General features: G+C 41.4%; 1 protein-coding gene across 16 annotated transcripts in view; it reads left to right on the top strand.

Moving 5' to 3' along the window:
* MTUS1 (microtubule associated scaffold protein 1) overlaps positions 1 to 17458 on the top strand; it is a 145369-nt gene that overhangs the window by 25245 nt on the left and 102666 nt on the right. For 9 of the 16 annotated variants that reach the window (XR_011498871.1, XM_070500049.1, XM_070500044.1 and 6 more), the window contains exon 2: positions 15062 to 15145. The exons of the other annotated variants lie outside the window; for them this stretch is intronic. The gene's annotated coding sequence lies outside the window, so the exon portion shown is untranslated. The remainder of the gene's footprint in view (positions 1 to 15061; positions 15146 to 17458) is intronic. 16 annotated transcript variants of the gene reach the window in all.

Below are 17458 nucleotides of genomic sequence, written 5' to 3'. Positions count from 1 at the left end.
TTGCTTTCTCCCCCCCCCCCCCCATGCTGTTATGAGGCAAGATTGTGGTGAGCCAAAGGGGCTGTAGATAAGAGTTTCTAATCCTGGTTTGGTCTCTAAATAGTTGTATGAAGCTGGAAGGCATCAGGGCAGCTACCTTGCACAATTCTAGGGGCACCGTTACTGTCATCTTTAATGCAAATAGTACCCCTGGGGTTTCTTTTCCGTAGAATGTGGTGTGAATGAGGCCTCCTAGAGTTACCGGATAGAGGCACTACTAGAAATCGTAACTTATTCTCTCTAGACTACAGTTTTCTCACATGTGGAAGAAGTAGTTTGGGTCAAATAAACTCAAATACTCGACTGGAAAGTGATACTCTAAGCATCAGCGTTAGCTAATCCCTCTTCCATGAATGTTTACAAGAGAATAGTGAAATTATTGTTGTTAGTAAGAGTAGCGTTTTGTTAATGAGAGTAGTGTTTTATTTCAAGAGACGTTCATCTGTTGTGGTGTTTGACTTCATGTGCAGACTGCCTGCCTGCAAGACTTCTTGGCGCGCATTTCAGGTGTCTGTGTTGGGCAATCTGTCATTGGAATTTGGAAGACGTTCATTTAGGGACTAGGTTGACTATTTTGTAAAGTAACAGCTTTGCTGACAGTAGTAATTCATGCTGCAACGAGCAGATATGCTGGCCCAAGATTCTGAATAAATGTTTTCCACATCTTTTATTTCTGTGAAGGAAATGTTGATCAAAAATGTACAATCCATAACGAATGTTTTATTCCATTGGAGTATAAATATATCTGTAATATTTTGGTATTTAAATAGGATTCTGAAAGTAATTATAAGTATTTAAGTAATGCTAGAAATGTATGAAGCAAATTTATAATGTGACGATCCCAGCTACTCCCCCCTCAACTTGAGAGGGTGGTGGTGAACCATTGTAATGGTATGGTACATATCTTTCTAGAACTTTCCTTTACACATAATATATATTATTAGTTGGAGAATTTCTGAGTACTCAGAACTTCCTAAGTTTAAGAAATACGGGAGCCGGCCTTGTGGCACAGTGGTTAAGTTTGAGTGTTCCACTTTGGTGGCCTGGGGTTTGCCGGTTTGAATCCCGCGTTCGGACCTAGCACCACTTGGCAAGCCATGCTGTGGCAGGTGTCCCACATAAAATGGAGGAAGATGGGCACGGATGTTAGCTCAGGACCAGTCTTCCTCAGCAAAAAGAGGAGGATTGGCAGCAGATGTTAGCTCAGGGCTAATCTTCCTCAAGAACGGGACGGGGCAGTGGGGGGGTGGGGGGGACCACGAAACGCCTAAGAATTTATTAGTATAGGAAATGAGAAGTAAAATTGTAGATAGATTAATAAAGTTTGTATCTTAAATCTGAGTTCCTATTAAGATGTAGATGCATACTTAACATCTTTCCTTCAAAACCTTTTTTTTTTCTTTTTTATTATCCAAGTCACTGGAATATTCTGGTTTCTTTAATCTAGAAGCAGTCACCCAGCAACAGTGAACGCTGATTTAATCTGACAAGCAAAAGTCCCTTCTGTTTTCTGAGATGGTCTAGATAGACCAGTAAGTTGCTTACTTTACAGAACTTTTCATTTTTTTGAGTTTTAGTGTAAGTGGTGTACAGTATAACCAACAGCCATCTGCATATAGGTTTTTTCCCTGTAAGACTCAGAAAAGTCTGTGATGTTTTGTTGGCAGAGAGTCCAAGGAAAATTCTTTAGTTTGGGAAGGGAAAAAAAAGAAAGTCATTACACTCAGCCAAATTAGTGCTGCAAGGCCAAGCTGGTCTTTGAATAACCGTGGTCTCCTGAGAGGGTTCATTGTGCGGTCTGTTGCACTGCTTTTTGTCTGGTTGTAGTTTCTGCATTGCTGTGTGAAAAAGACAATCTCTAAGGTGCAACCAAGAGATTTTTTTTTTTTTTGACAAATAACTGTAAGACATTGCTTGCTTACTTTCACAGCTGTCGATTTTGATTTCTGAGGAATGTAAGTTGCCTTGTTATAGTTGATTTGGGGCATTTAAATTAAGCAGAAACACTGGAGTTGAGTTTTAGAAGTGACTCTTTTTAAAAGCTGCTTTTTAAATCTTAGAAATTTTTCATCTGTTTACATCCTGTGATATTTATCATAGTGAAATATCCCTACTTCAGGATAAATTCTAGAATGTGTGAAAATGCAAAGATTATTACGAACAAGTGTGAATATGCTCTTACCTACTTTTTGGAGAGGAAAAGAGTTAGATGTGGTGCTGTGTTTTGGGCTTAAGTTGTCAAATACATAAACTCTCCTTAGGCAACATGTACAAATTTTATATATTGTTACAGCTGGCTGTGGTCATTTTATGGGTACACTTAAAATAGCAAAGAGTGTGGTGGGAAATTATTCCATAAATACTTTAGTTTACTGTATCATCTGATGTGCCTAGATCCTTGTTCATTTGGCCAACTTTGCCTTGTGATTCTGGTGGCGGTTCTGAGTGCATGTGTGCACACACGTGTGTGTGTGTGTGTGTGTAAACAGAGTAAGTGAATGAGGCAGAGTGGGAGGGAGAGGTGGAAGAAAACTAGAACTCCTTGAATATTTATGATTTAAAATGCTCTGAGCTTGTTTAACCTGGCAGTTTGACTTTTGCACTATCTTAGCAACAGGATGCGAGGATCAGGGGAACACAACTTTGTTATTTATGCTGTTTTATGATATGTTTAAAGAATGTAAGATGTCCTGAAACAGTTATCTGTAAAGGGAAAATGTTAAAACATTTTACTTCGTAAAATTACTGACTAAGCTTTCAGGAATGCAGTTTTAAGAGTTTGTGAATGTGTGGGGTCTTCTGCACCCTGGTTTTGAAGTTTTAGGAAATTCTTAAGCCAGAAAAATCTTGGAATGAAAGTGTATTTTTGGAATTAAGGCCAGGAATCAAAATTCTTGAACCTCAGTAGGTCAGTTAATTGGCTTGTGTTGAGTCCTCAAGCAGACTTCAGCTAGGAGCTCTTCTTCAGTGGTGGTGTCCTTGTCATTATTAGCTGGGGCCTCCTTCTCTCTACCCCCAGGACGCTTTTAATTGCACAGTGTGAATTATCTCAGAAAGACTGACTATACTGTATTATTAGCAGAATAAGTTTTAGGATGCCAACTCTCACTGAAATGCAACCATAGACTTAGAAAAAAGACCCAGCTTTCTTTACCTATGAGGTCTAAACAGAGTATCAGTTGTTTAATCTTTATTAGTGTAAAAATACTTCTTTTCCTTTGGATGATTCTTTTATTTTTCTGATGTGATTTATATCAGTTCTGAGTACTTTGGAATGCCATCTGGTCACCACCACCCTCTGTTACCTGTTGATGGTCTTGTAACTGGTTTTTTGCGGGGTAGGGTAGGGGGCTTCTATCTAGTTTTAGGACACTTGGAGATACTTGATTAGGGGCTGGCCCAGTGGCGCAGTGGTTAAGTTCCCACATTCCAATTCAGTGGCCCGGGGTTCGCTGGTTCAGATCCCAGGTGCAGACATGGTACCATTTGGCAAGCCATGCTGAGGCAGGCGTCCCACACATAAAGTAGAGGAAGATGGGCATGGGTGTTAGCTCAGGGCCAGTCTTCCTCAGCAAAAAGAGGAGCAGCAGATGTTAACTCAGGGCTAATCTTCCTCAAAAAAAAAAGAAAAGAAATGGAAATACTTGATGATTTCTGTAAAAATATTCTAATTAGTGAAATGTAGAATCTTAAAGACGTTTTAAATACAAATCTCATGTCGTTTTGGGAGTAGAAGGGGAAAAGGGCGATATATTTTTGTTGAGATACTTTTGTTTTATCATGGCATCAACAAAATTTCTCTGATAGCATTCATCGTTGAGTAATATTTTCACTTAAAAACTCTTAAATTTGTGTGTTTTAGAAAGAAGTGGGTTGCTTTTTCTTGGGTGATTAAACTGAATAGTATCTGTCTCTGTGCTTAATAAATCGTTCCTTTTAACCTAGGTCTCTTATTTATTCTGTGTTCATTTGTTGCTTGGTGTGGGTAAAAAACTGTTCAGCACCAAGTGCACCCAGAATTAATATTGAAAACTCATGTGTTCGCTTATTTAAAGAAAAGAGAGAATATTATAAAACTCTTACAGTTTATACTAAAAGCTTAAATCCTTTTTTGTTTCTACTTAGTATGTGATTATTTATGCAGCTTTGTGTGCTAGCTGCTGTAGCTTCCTTCTTAAAATATTAATATAAGTGAAATAGTCTTTTAAAGTAGCGTTTTTTTCCAAGAGCCCTGTCTTGGGCATTTATGTGTGCCAAGCTCTCTGCTACTCGGTGCAGATAATAGAGACGAGCCTTTGAAGCTTCGTCTGGCTTTTCGTTTCCTTTCCGTCTTGGGCCGCTGTGTTAGATCCATCCCGACAATTTCCTGCCGTCGGTCTTTCCTCACTGGGACATCTTCCACACGTCAGCCAAACCAAAGTGTTAGGATCCATCTTAAGAGCTTTGGCAGGCTCACACTGTTCCCAGAATAGAATGCAAACTCTTGAGCTTAACCGACGGCTGCCCTTTATCCCACCCGCAGCCGTTTTGAGCTGCTTGCTGTTGCCGATCATTCCATTCCCTTCACACCTCAGAGCCAAGGTGATTCCTTCTGGCCGCCTTTCCTGTCTTTCCATTTCTACTTGATATTTTCCCAGACTTCCCTTGGCAGCCATATATCCCTTCTCTGTTATGGTTTGTTCATTACTTGTGTGTGGATCTTTTCTCTAGGAAGGCACTTATCTTGTTGTTATGCCTCACTTCCTACACAAATGCCCCTAATCCAGCGTACAGCAGCCCCAGAACCTAGCAATGCCAGCACATGGTGGACATCAAGACACGCTTCAGATGGTATCCCTAATTGTATTCATTTTCTGGTTTTACTCTACGATTTTGGATTGAATACAAATTTTAGTCCAAGATCCAAGAGCACAACTGCCTTTAGTCACACTTAAGCAGTGAACCATTCAAGGAATTTTATTCATTGAAAGGCAAAACTACACTGAAAATGAGCTTGATGGACCATCTTTATGTAAAGACATTGAATTTTTCTGTTACATCAGAATGGTTCAGAGTGATCCGTGAGCTTTCCTTAGGGTCTGCAAGCCCACCACCATAGTTATCATAACTGTTACCTCTGTGTCGTAACTATGAAAGGACCATCAAAGATCTTCTCCCCTGAGTCTAGCAAGATACTCTCAGAGTGGATCTGAGTTTAAGGCATCCTGATTTCTAGAAAACCTCTATTAAAATGTAAATCGGTAATCATGGAGGCTGAGTACAAACCTATTCTCTTGTTAGTGAAGAGGAGTGGTCTTTGGAGTTGGGGCATTGGGTCTGTGGTAAGTGTGGCAGAGAAGGCTATTTGTCCCTCAGTCCCCATTTTTCCCCCTCTTTTGTGTTATAGAATTTGTAGCTGGGTCCTGGTAGCCTGTGTTGGGGTCCATTCCCAGCCTGCCTTGTGGGCAGGGGTGGCGGTGTGGTTAAGTGATGGCCACCTGTGTAAGTGTGGTGATCTATGGAGGTCGCTTCCATACTTGTTACCTCTTCATCCTTCTTCTGGCCCTGTTCAATGAAACACAGAGAGTGCTGTTTTGGGCCGTAGGTTGAGGTCATGCACAGCAGAAGAGTGAGAAGGGTGGAGCCTGGGTTCCTGACTGCTGGGTCCCTTAATCCTGGACAACTATGCAGACTTTCGAATGAGAGAGAAATAAGCTTTTGTCTTGTTTTTTTTGCCACTTATTTGAAGTTTTCTGCCTCCTGTGGCTAGACCTTGAATCCCGAATGCTATAATGTGCTTTATGACTTTAGACAAGAGTGTCTAGACAGGGGAAGTAGGCACTGCCTAGGGCCATGGTAGTTCTCTGGAGTGGGCAAAGATTTGGTTGATTACAGTCTAAGAGGATTGAAATGTCGGATTAGCGTTAAGATTCCATGGATCATTTTTAAGGTCTCTTCTAACCCTGAGAGTCAGTAACTTTGAAATGTTGAGCTTTGTTTTAATAAATTACCATAGTTCATCATTTCTAAGACATGTTTTCACATTTTAATGTTTCTGATCTTAGGATGTGTTTTACAAGACAGCCTCTTAGCTTTGCCATATAATTAGAGCAGAATTTGACATTTGACCTTGATGGTCCTTAGATATCCCTGAAAGTGGCTACAGTTAGCAGCTTTCCACTGCTGCACGTTGAAGCATGAATATTGGCTTAAAATGAGCAAGTTCCGGTAGCCAACCAGCATTAATAGTATTGAGCAGCGGCTGAGTAAGTCACTAGTTCTAAATGCAGAAAAAGGCCACTTGCAACTCCAGTTCGTTAGTTTCTTTGTGGAGCCCCGTCGGTATTCTCAATCGGCTTTTCCTAAAGCTCAGCCCGAGGAGAGCTAAGCCGTTTACGGTTTAAAAAGGACTAAGACAGCAGCCTCATTTGGTAAGATGATTCTTAATGGAAGAAGAAAGCAGGATAGACAGTAAAGGTACAAAATAGTCTTTAAGATGATTCTTTAGTTTTTATCATAGGCTCAGAGTTTAAGTCGACAAGTAGTGCTAAAAGGATTCTCTGAAAGAGCAGCCCACTCTGTTCTCACAGGCAATCACTTTTCCTCTCTGTTCACTATGTTTTTATTTATGTCCATATTTTAAATAAAAATAGGTCTGTAAATATTGTCTCTGTGACCCAAGCGGTGGACTCTGATGATGTTTCCTCCTTGTACAACTGTTTGTTTCTTTTCTGTTTACTTTGTTTTCTTTGCGTATCTGGCAGAAACAGCTCACATCCTCTAAAGTTCAGTTTTTCTCTCAGTTCAATTTTTCAACTGCCTAAAACTTCCCAGTGTTCATTAGTTCTGTGTTTTCCCTGGAGACATCCTTATTGGACCTCTGACTTCCTGCTGCCATGTGGGCTGTGTGCCATGGAGGGGTGGGACACGGCCATCACCCAGGCGTTCCTGGGGGATTCCTTTTTCCTTTCTCCTCTTGGGTTCCCTGCTTCCTGATGACATTCCCGCTTGGTTTAATTCCTGACTTGGTAGCGTTCATGCTCTCAGATTCCTGAGAAAGCATGGAAGGAGAGGTAAGTTTGATCTTTCGGCACCTAAAATCTCTCTTTTTCCACACCTCATTTGATTCAAGGTCTGGAGGGTTGGAATTCCAACTTGGAAATACTTTTCTCCAGAAATTTGAAGATGTTGCTTCTTGTCTTTTACCTTTAATCTAGTAAAACTGTCATTCTGATGTCTGGTCTTTTGTATGTCCTTTTTTCACCTCCAGAATTTTTTTAGCATAGTCATTAAAAGATCATTCGGATATTAATTATAGATTTTCTGATTTTTCCCCCTTTCCTGCATTGCTTCAGCTTCCTCAGAATTTTTTTTTTCTTTTTCTTTTTCTGTGTTAGAGAATGTCCTCAAATATCGGGTTGATTGGCTTCCTTTTTAAGATTGAGCTGCTATAAGCTAAGGAAGCTTTGTGTTGGAGGCAGCGTTTGCCAACCAATGGGCTGCGTGATAGTGTGGGACCTCTCAGTGTCAGTGTCTGTAGGTCTTTTCTCTGGACTTAATTTAGTTTCTGCAGAGAATGATTTTCTCAGCTTTCACCTGGGGGCTATTAGCCTAGTGATTATAAGCTTGTTGCGGAGCTGAGCACAGACAGTGGGCTGGTAGTGCCATTGTTCAGTATGTAGAAATCCACTAATTTCCCTGTTTGCACCCCCATACCCCAGCCTCCTCTGGGTCTAGTAGCTCTAGATGTGGAGTGTCTTACCAATTTCTTTTCAGATTACACAGCTTTTTCCTGAGTGGGGGTAGTTGTCTGAGTGTACAGGGTGTTGGCGGATACCTGTGGGGAGGGGGTGTCTGGTGGATCCTCATAGAGAATTAAAAGCCATCCCCCTGCCATGAGGCCCTACCTCTCTCCACCTTCTGTTTGTGTGGCTGATTCCTGGGGTTCTTTGGGTGAACTGCCTCGCATGCTATGGTATGTTCTCTATGACCTTGTTTGACCTTCTTGTGCTCTAGGAAGTCATTTCTGCCTTCAAATATTGAGGTTTGTGTCATAAAACATTGGATTTTTTTTTTTGTTTCTTGTTCTAATTTTTTTCCATGCAAGTAAACAAATTAAATGTTTAAAAAATTGATTGTGATGACTTCAAATTTGGGAAAGAGTAAATACGCCTGCAGCATGCTGTATTGAAGTTGACCTTTGTGTCTTGGAAAGTTTGGGAAGAGGTCTCCCTGTCCATTTTAAGTTACAGAATGAAATGTTCTTGGTAATGCTGAACTGCTGCCAATCCTCCTCTTTTTGCTGAGGAAGACTGGCCCTGAGCTAACATCCTGCCCATCTTCTTCTACTTTATATGTGAAGACTGGCCCTGAGCTAACATCCTGCCCATCTTCCTCTACTTTATATGTGAAGACTGGCCCTGAGCTAACATCCTGCCCATCTTCCTCTACTTTATATGTAGGACGCCTACCACAGCGTGGCTTTTGCCAAGTGGTGCCATGTCCACACCCGGGATCTAAACCGGTGAACCCTGGGCTGCCGAAGCAGACCGTGAGCACTTAACTGCTGCGCCACCAGGCCGGCCCCGTTCGTACGCATTTTTATCATAACTCTGTGACTTTTGTATGACTATGTTATGTGCATTGCATTCACTACATTACCATCATCCTCAAGGCTAAATTTGACATTTGAATCCTTCATAGCAGTTTGAATTTCAAATGGAAAGATTTTGTTGAAACTTTGAGCCTAAGTTGGAGTCTGTTCTTTTGATTTTTGTTATGTTAGCTTTATACCCGTTGACATTCTAAACTGAGATATGAAAACCTATTCTTACAAACACAGTAAGTCTTAAGGACCTGGGTCATCTATTCCTAGACTCCGTGGAAAATCAGGACCTCTGTGATTGGCTTAGACCAATCAGAGTTTACCCCTGAGCTAGGAGGGCATCTTTTCTTAGATTACATGGTGGCGGGGGTGGGGGGGTGGACACCTGTACAAACTCAGGTTTCTGCTAGCAGGGAAGAAGGGCAGGGTGAGAGATGGGTAAGCACTTGCTAGTGGCTGCTACAAGATGGAAGTTAGGGCATTTGGAGGCACAGGAGCCCAGAAAAGCCTGGAGCAGCAGGAAGAGATTAATGGAGCAGTGAGACTTGCGTGTGGACTTGGGGATGGATGCGACCGATACATTTTCCCCTGTCTCCAGTGTCTAATCAAGGATGGCGTTACTTGTGTACTGGCTGTACTTGTATGTGGCACTCTGCGGAGATTTAACTACCCATTAGTTGCCAAGTGTCTGATCTTGTCCTTAAAATTGCACACATACTGATAAGATTTGTTTTTGCTAATAAAATGTGCTTTCAGTTTTGTGGTCTTCGACATCTATACCAAACTCGTTGACAAAAATTCACTCAGTGGGCACCCAGTGTCAACTATTCTTAAAATACCTCTAAAGTCACAATTAACTAGGCTTTTTATTTTTCACAAAAGTAAACTAATACTAGTATGGAGATTTCTTAATTTATACTATATGATAACTTTATCATATGATAATTTATATGAGAATTGATGGGGAGGATTTATGAAAACCAGAGCCAATTTTTGGTGATATTTTTCATGTTTGTTATTAGGTAATTTAGGAGCCCGGTGATACCTGATTTTGTAAGTGGGTATTTTTTTGTTTTTTGAGGAACATTAGCCCTGCGCTAACATCTGCTGCCAATCCTCCTCTTTTTGCTGAGGAAGATTGGCCCTGAGCTAACATCTGTGCCCATCTTCCTCTATTTTGTATGTGGGACGTCTGCCACAACATGGCTTGACGAGCAGTGCATAGGTCCACGCCTGGGATCCAAATCGGCGAACCCTGGGCTGCCGAAGCGGAATGTGTGAACTTAACAGCTACGCCACCAGGCTGGCCTCTGTAAATGGAAGTTTTTATCAAGATAAATATTAATTGTATCCAGAGAGTTGAGACTATCCTACTCCTTGCACTGGTTAACCTCACTGAGTCAAGAAATTAAAATGAAGTCGCAAGAAGTATCTATCTTTTAATGATGGTGTAGTGCACATGACAGCTAGTGCTGGTGCATTAGAGAAAGGACTAGTTCAGGAGGGAGAAAGCTCTGGCCTGAGGGTCAGACCTGGCCCCCTGCCTGTTTTTGTAAGTTGTCTCACTGGGACGTGGCCACACTCATTCACTTACGTGTTGCCCGTATCTGCTGCTGTTCCACGACAGCTAAGTTGAATAAATGCACCAAAGACTTTATGGACTCCAAACCCTAAGATACTTACTATTTGGCCTTTTACGAAAGTTACAATAGTCAGCTGACCCTTGGACTAGATTAAGTGTAAAGATTTCTTGGAAGAAGCACACTTAGGAGGATTGAAGGAAGATAATGGAACAGAGAGGTTGTTCAGTGAGTAGATGATGTATCATCCTAAACTGTCGTTTGGTGGGTAGAAGTTCCTTCCATACAAATGCAAGTCCATAGACATTACCTTTTTTTTCTGGCTGTTTTTCGATGCTATTAGCTTGGATGTCTGAGCATTCTCAGTGGGTAAGAGCACAGAGCAAATGGAATCAGCTACCCTATTTGTGTCCCCGAGAATTGGTAGATTATATGATGTTTTTCATATTCAGCAGGTGCTGATTATAAAATCTTTTATTTTGACAAAAGGTGACTAAAATGACAGTTTTTAATTATTACTCCCTTCTTTCAAAATAGGGTATTATTTAAGAATGTAATTTGCTCCCTCCTGCCCCTCTCAAAAAAAAAAAACAAAAACCTTAAAAATAATCAGGCTCAAATGTAATTCCGATTTAATTCTTGCTCACTTGAAGTCCAGAATGGGTATTTCTGATTGGTGGGGAGTAATCTTCTTCTTTTTTTTTTTTTTTTTATTGAGTTATTGATAGGTTACAATCTTGTGAAATTTCAATTGTACATTAATGTTTGTCAGTCATGTTGTGGGTGCACACTTCACCCTTTGTGCCCACCCTCCACCCCACCTTTCCCCTGGTATCCACTAAACTGTTCTTAGTCCATAATTTTAAATTCCTCATATGAGTGGAGTCATACACAGATTATCTTTCTCTCGCTGGCTTATTTCACTTAACATAATTCTCTCAAGGTCCATCCATGTTATTGCAAATGGAACGATTTTGTTCTGTTTTGCAGCTGAGTAGTATTCCATTGTATATATGTACCACATCTTCTTTATCCATTTGTCTGTTGCTGGACATTTAGGTTGCTTCCACGTCTTGGCTATTGTAAACAGTGCTGCAATAAACATTGGGGTGCGTAGCACTTTTGGGATTGCTGACTTCAAGCTCTTTGGATAAATACCCAGTAGTGGGATGGCTGGATCGTATGGTAGTTCTATTTTTAATTTTTTGAGGAATCTCCATACTGTTTTCCATAGTGGCTGCACCAGTTTGCATTCCCACCAGCAGTGTATGAGGGTTCCTTTTTCTCTGCAACCTCTCCAACATTTGTTGCTGTTAGTTTTAGATATTTTTGTCATTCTAACGGGTGTAAGGTGATATCTTAGTGTAGTTTTGATTTGCATTTCCCTGATGATCAGCGATGATGAGCATCTTTTCATGTGCCTATTGGCCATCAGTATATCTTCTTTGGAGAAATGTCTGTTCATGTCTCCAGCCCATTTTTTGATTGGGTTGTTTGATGTTTTGTTGTTGAGTTGCAAGAGTTCTTTATATATTATGGATATTAAGCCTTTGTCAGATATATGACTTGCAAATATTTTTTCCCAGTTAGTGGGTTGTTTTTTTGTTTCAATCCTGTTTTCATTTGCCTTGAAGAAGCTCTTTAATCTGATGAAGTCCCATTTGTTTATTCTTTCTATTGTTTCCCTTCTCTGAGAAGGCATGGTGTCCGAAAAGATCCTTTTAATACTGATGTCAAAGAGTGTACTGCCTACATTTTCTTCCAGAAGCCTTATGGTTTCAGGTCTCACCTTTAGGTCTTTGATCCATTTTGAGTTTATTTTGGTGAATGGTGAAAAAGAATGGTCAATTTTCATTCTTTTACATGTGGCTTTCCAGTTTTCCCAGCACCATTTGTTGAAAAGACTTTCTTTTCTCCATTGTATGCCCTCAGCTCCTTTGTCAAAGATAAGCTGTCCATAGATGTGTGGTTTTATTTCTGGGCTTTCGATTCTGTTCCATTGATCTGTGCATCTGTTTTTGTACCAGTACCATGCTGTTTTGATTACTGTAGCTTCGTAGTATGTTTTGAAGTCAGGGATTGTGATGCCTCCCGTTTTGTTCTTTTTTCTCAGGATTGCTTTAGAAATTTGGGGTCTTTTGTTGCCCCATATGAATTTTAGGATTCTTTGTTCTAATTCTGTAAAGAATGTCATTGGGATTCTGATTGGGATGGCATTGAATCTGTAGATTGCTTTAGGTAGAACGGACATTTTAACTATGTTTATTCTTCCAATCCATGTACATGGAATGTCTTTCCATCTCCTTATGTCGTCATCCACTTCTCTCAGAAAGGCCTTGTAATTTTCATTATATAGGTCCTTCACTTCCTTAGTTAAATTTACCCCAAGGTATTTTATTCTTTTTGTTGCGATTGTGAATGGTATTGTATTCTTGAGTTCTTTTTCTGTTGGTTCATTACTGGAGTATAGAAATGCTACTGATTTATGCAAATTGATTTTATACCCTGCAACTTTGCTGTAGTTGTTGATTACTTCTAACAGTTTTCCAATGGATTCTTTGGTGTTTTCTATATATAAGATCATTTCGTCTGCAAACAGCGAGAGTTTCACTTCTTCCCTCCCTATTTGGATTCCTTTTATTCTTTTTTCTTGCCTGATTGCTCTGGCCAGGACCTCCAGTACTATGTTAAATAAGAGTGGTGATAGAGGGCATCCTTGTCTCATTCCTCTTTTCAGGGGGATGGGGTTCAGTTTTTGCCCATTGAATATGATGTTGGCTATGGGTTTGTCGTATATGGCCTTTATTATGTTGAGGTAGTTTCCTTCTATGCCCATTTTGTTCAGAGTTTTTATCATAAATGGCTGTTGGATCTTGTCAAATGCCTTCTTGGTGGGCAGTAATCTTCTAAGCAGTGATTCTGGGATCCAGGCTTCTTCCATCCTGTGCTTCCACCATCTTTAACACATTTCAACACTTGTTTTTCTTTATTCATCTGTGTCAACGCAGATGGGACAGAATATGAAGGATCATATGTGAGTTTTATGGTCCAGGCCTAGAAGTGGTACATATGATGTCTGCTCAGATTCTGTTGGCTAGAACATATGGCATTTACCTGCAAGAGAGGTGGGAAAATATTGTCTGACTGTGTACCAGAAAAAAAGGGAAATGGTTTTGGTGACCAGCCCATCTCTGCCACACGTACTGGTCATTCAAACCACTTTATGTTTTGAGAACAATCAGATATTGGTGACAGACAGAAGCTTTCACTTATTTCTCATCTTTTTTTCTTCTTTCTTTCCTGAAAGCAGTTAATCCTTGACATATGATCTTGGCTGGAATGGTATAATTTGGGCAGAGGAACTGTGGTGACACTACAGCGTCAGATTTTAGTGAAGGTCCAAATTTGGTATGATGTATCATATACTGAATGTTGACATAATTAATCTGTAATGGAAATAAATTCGTTCCTTACTATCTTAATACTTTACACAAATATTTCCAGTTCTCCCATTCTTGGACAAATGGTTAAGATTGTAATTCCCAGCTTTCCTGAGACTGAGTGTTGTCCTGCAGCCTGCTTTGGTGAAATGTGAGCAGAAGTGATGTGTGTTGCTTCTAGACAGGAGCTTTAAGAGTGAGCGGATGCTTTGCTGTGGTCCTTTCCCAGAGTCAGGTGATCCGTGGGAGTTTTTGTTGCGATGAAGCCTCAGGCAGCCTGGGTCCCTGGTTGACCATGGATATGAACAGAGCTCCCTGCCCACATGCCTGGATATTTGCGTTAAGCCACTGAAGTTTGGAGTTATTTATTTTTGTAGCAAAACTGAGCCTATCCTGAGGTATATAGGAGCAAGTATTGATGCTCCAAGGTCTTTACCCCTCTAGTGTTAAAGGTTGCATACTAACTATCTTATTTATAATAAAAAGGTAAATCTCTTTCCATTGTTTCTAATAATGCTAAGCATTTGAAGTGTTAGCTGCTACTTAGGTAGGCTTCTCCCAACGTAAAGATGCTTTTGGATTTACACCAAGATCTTCACCTTAAATGATTGTTCTCCATGCTACTCATCCTTGAAATGGGCTGCCTTTGCAAATAGGAGGAGAAAAATCTGAAGGGAATGGAATCTTGCTTGTTACTGCCTGCACAGCTAGGGTGCAGGCGTAGGGGAGGGGCTCGGGGACAGAGACCCTCTCACCGTCTGGGTAACACAGAGCAAGAAATCAGTGTCTTTGAGTGCTTGGGTGAAGGGTGATTGCTGTCTCCACTTTGCCGAGTAGAGAGAGGAGAAAAGATTTCTTTATCTAGAGGCTGTGGCAAAGAATGTGTGTTTCTGACATTTACAGCCCCCTGTGCAATGCTGGCTGTATTTCCCATAATTCTGGGGGAAATAGCAGTACTACTGGCTAATAGTTATGCTTTATTATGGGTTAGAATGTTATCTATAGGCTCTTTAGGAATCTAACAATTGTTTGTGTGTTTTTTTAATAATGGAAACTTTGTCTGAATTCCAAACAAGCAATCCATAAAAGGACTTGAACAATGCGCTAATTTTCTCTGAAGGCAGTTGTGCTAGTTTGTAACAAAGCTCCCCAAACTGGGTGGCTTAAAGCAACAGAAGTGTATTCTCACAGTTCTGAAAGCTGGAAGTCTGACGCCAGGCTGGCAGCCGGGCTGTACTCCCTCTGAAGCTTCCAGGGGAGGATGCGTCCCTGTCTCTCCCTAGCCCTTGGTAGCCCTGCATGTCCATTGGCTTGTCAGCATACCTCCAGTCTCAGCCTCTGTGTTCACATGGCTGTCTTCTCCCTTTGTGTCTCTCTGTCTTTATGTGGCATTTTTCTCTCTCTGTGTTTCTTCTTAGGACTTAGGATTAAGGCCTGCCCTAATGACCTGACCTTAACCTGATTACATCTGTGAAGACCCTGTTTCCAATAAAGTCACATTGGTAAGTACTGCAGGTTACGACTCCAACAGATCTTTTTGGGAGACACAGTTCAACCCATAACAGGAGTTTAAAAATGTGCCTGCCCCAGTGTACTGTTTTTTTGTTTGTTTGTTTTTTTGTGAGGAAGATTAGCCCTGAGCTAACTACTGCCAATCTTCCTCTTTTTGCTGAGGAAGACTGGCCCTGAGCTAACATCCATGCCCATCTTCCTCTACTTTATATGTGGGACACCTACCACAGGATGGCTTGCCAAGCAGTGCCATGTCCGCACCCAGGATCCGAACCTGTGAAACCCAGGCCACCGAAGCAGAACGTGCACACTTAACCACTACACCACCGGGCTGGCCCCAGCATACTGTTTTAAGTCAGTCATGCTTCTTAGAAAGGAGAAAAATATTCTCCTAAATCATGTGACTTTAAAAAGTGGATTAACTCAACAACAACAATAACAAAAAGATCAATTCAAAAATGGCCAAAGGACTCGAATAGACATTCTTTAAAGAAGATATACAAATAGCTGAGAAGCACATGAAGAGATGCTCTCTTCCTTTGAGACTGCTGTTCAGGGAGCTGCGCTGGTTGTTAAAATATAGACTAGACATTCTGCTGCGATGGTTTGTGAAAAGCGGTTGCCCAAAGCCCCAGGTGCTTCCTTGGGTTGCTGCAGCCAATGCAGCCTTTTCTGGGGGGTTCCTTGAACCTCCCCATGATCCGACAACTGAAGGGTAATTGCCTGGCTCTCCAGGGGCCTGGCTCCAGGACTCCGCTCCGGGGCTGCGGCCGGCACACGTTCAGGCTTGGTTGTTAACTCTTACGAATGAATAGTCTTCCTACCTTCTTCCTCTCTCTGGTTATGAACCATTTGAGAAATAAGAGAAAGAGTGAGGTGGATAGATTATTATAGATGAAATTCTAGATGGATTGTAATTACAGATTCTATAATGATAGAATTTCATCTAAAATTATAGATGAAAACTAGTTTGAGGGCCAGAGCTGCATTTGAGAGACACACTTACCCACCAAGTCACTGCAGTGCAGACACAGGGCAGGCCTCACCCATGCCACCGTGCTTCCCTCCTCTTTCCACCGTAGGAACAGAGTGGACCTTGTGTTCTCTGTGGGCAGTAGGGCTTGGGAGTAGGGTGACATGAGTGAGGCACTCACCTCACCTCAGGAATTTAAGGAGTGCCAGAAAAACTTCAGTGATCAAGATAAATAGTATTTAATGCATTATTTTAAACAACCAGAATTACTGTAAAAAATCCATGATGAACAAGATATCAAAATTTTAAGATAAAGACAGGCTCAGTGTTACTGACTTTTCCCTTTGCCTCAGGCTCCAGTATGGCTCAGCAGGGCACTGTTACGGATCCTGTCTTAAGTTTAGTGCCTGAGGCAAATACCACCCTCACCTCACCCTAGTCCTCGCCCAGCTAGTTCTTCCTAAATTTATGGAATGCATTATTAAATCACTTTCTTTCTCCTGGGTGGAGTGAGTAAAAGGACAGAAAAAGGGCAGGAATGTTCTGCTAACTGAACTCCCTCCACATGGAAGGAATAAACTCAAGTGGGATTTACAAGCAACATTCTTCATGACTATAAAAATTTCCAATTATTTTCTATTCTTTATTTTATTTATTTTTTTTGAGGAAGATTAGCCCTGAGCTAACTCCTGCCAATCCTCCTCTTTTTGCTGAGGAAGACTGGCCCTGAGCTAACATCCATGCCCATCTTCCTCTACTTTATATATGGGACACCTACCACAGCATGGCTTTTGCCAGTTGGTGCCATGTCCGCACCCGGGATCCAAAACGACGAACCCCGGGCCACTGAGAAGTGGAACGTGTGCACTTAACTGCTACGCCACCAGGCCGGCCCCTCCAATTATTTTCTTTAGACGGAGTGTTAGCTCTCTGGGAGGAAAGCGCAAAAGCATAAATTAAAGGTTCAAAGGCAAGGAAGTCTGTCCCCAGTTAGAGTGACAGGTTGCACAGTTGGATGGGAAGGTAACTGGCTCTGACAGTCCACTGGTGGTATTGATCTGGTTGGCTAGATAGGCATTCTTTTCTCAAAGCCCTCTGCCACATCCTTGCTGCTCCAGGGGTGGTCCATGGACTGAAAGCTTGATCACCACCAGGGAGATGGACAGGAAGGCAGAATCTCAGGCCAACCCCAGGCCTCCTGAATCAGACTACATTTTTTCAAAGAGGCCCAGTTGATTTATACTTGTTCTCTAAATTATTTCAAGTCCAACTCTGTTGTGGCACTGCCGTAGCCTTCATTTTGCAATCTGTTAGACCAATTCTAGCTTTC

This window comes from Equus asinus, chromosome 27, assembly GCF_041296235.1.
Source record: "Equus asinus isolate D_3611 breed Donkey chromosome 27, EquAss-T2T_v2, whole genome shotgun sequence".
Classification (NCBI taxonomy): domain Eukaryota; kingdom Metazoa; phylum Chordata; class Mammalia; order Perissodactyla; family Equidae; genus Equus; species Equus asinus.
This window is presented reverse-complemented; position numbering and strand designations above follow the sequence as displayed.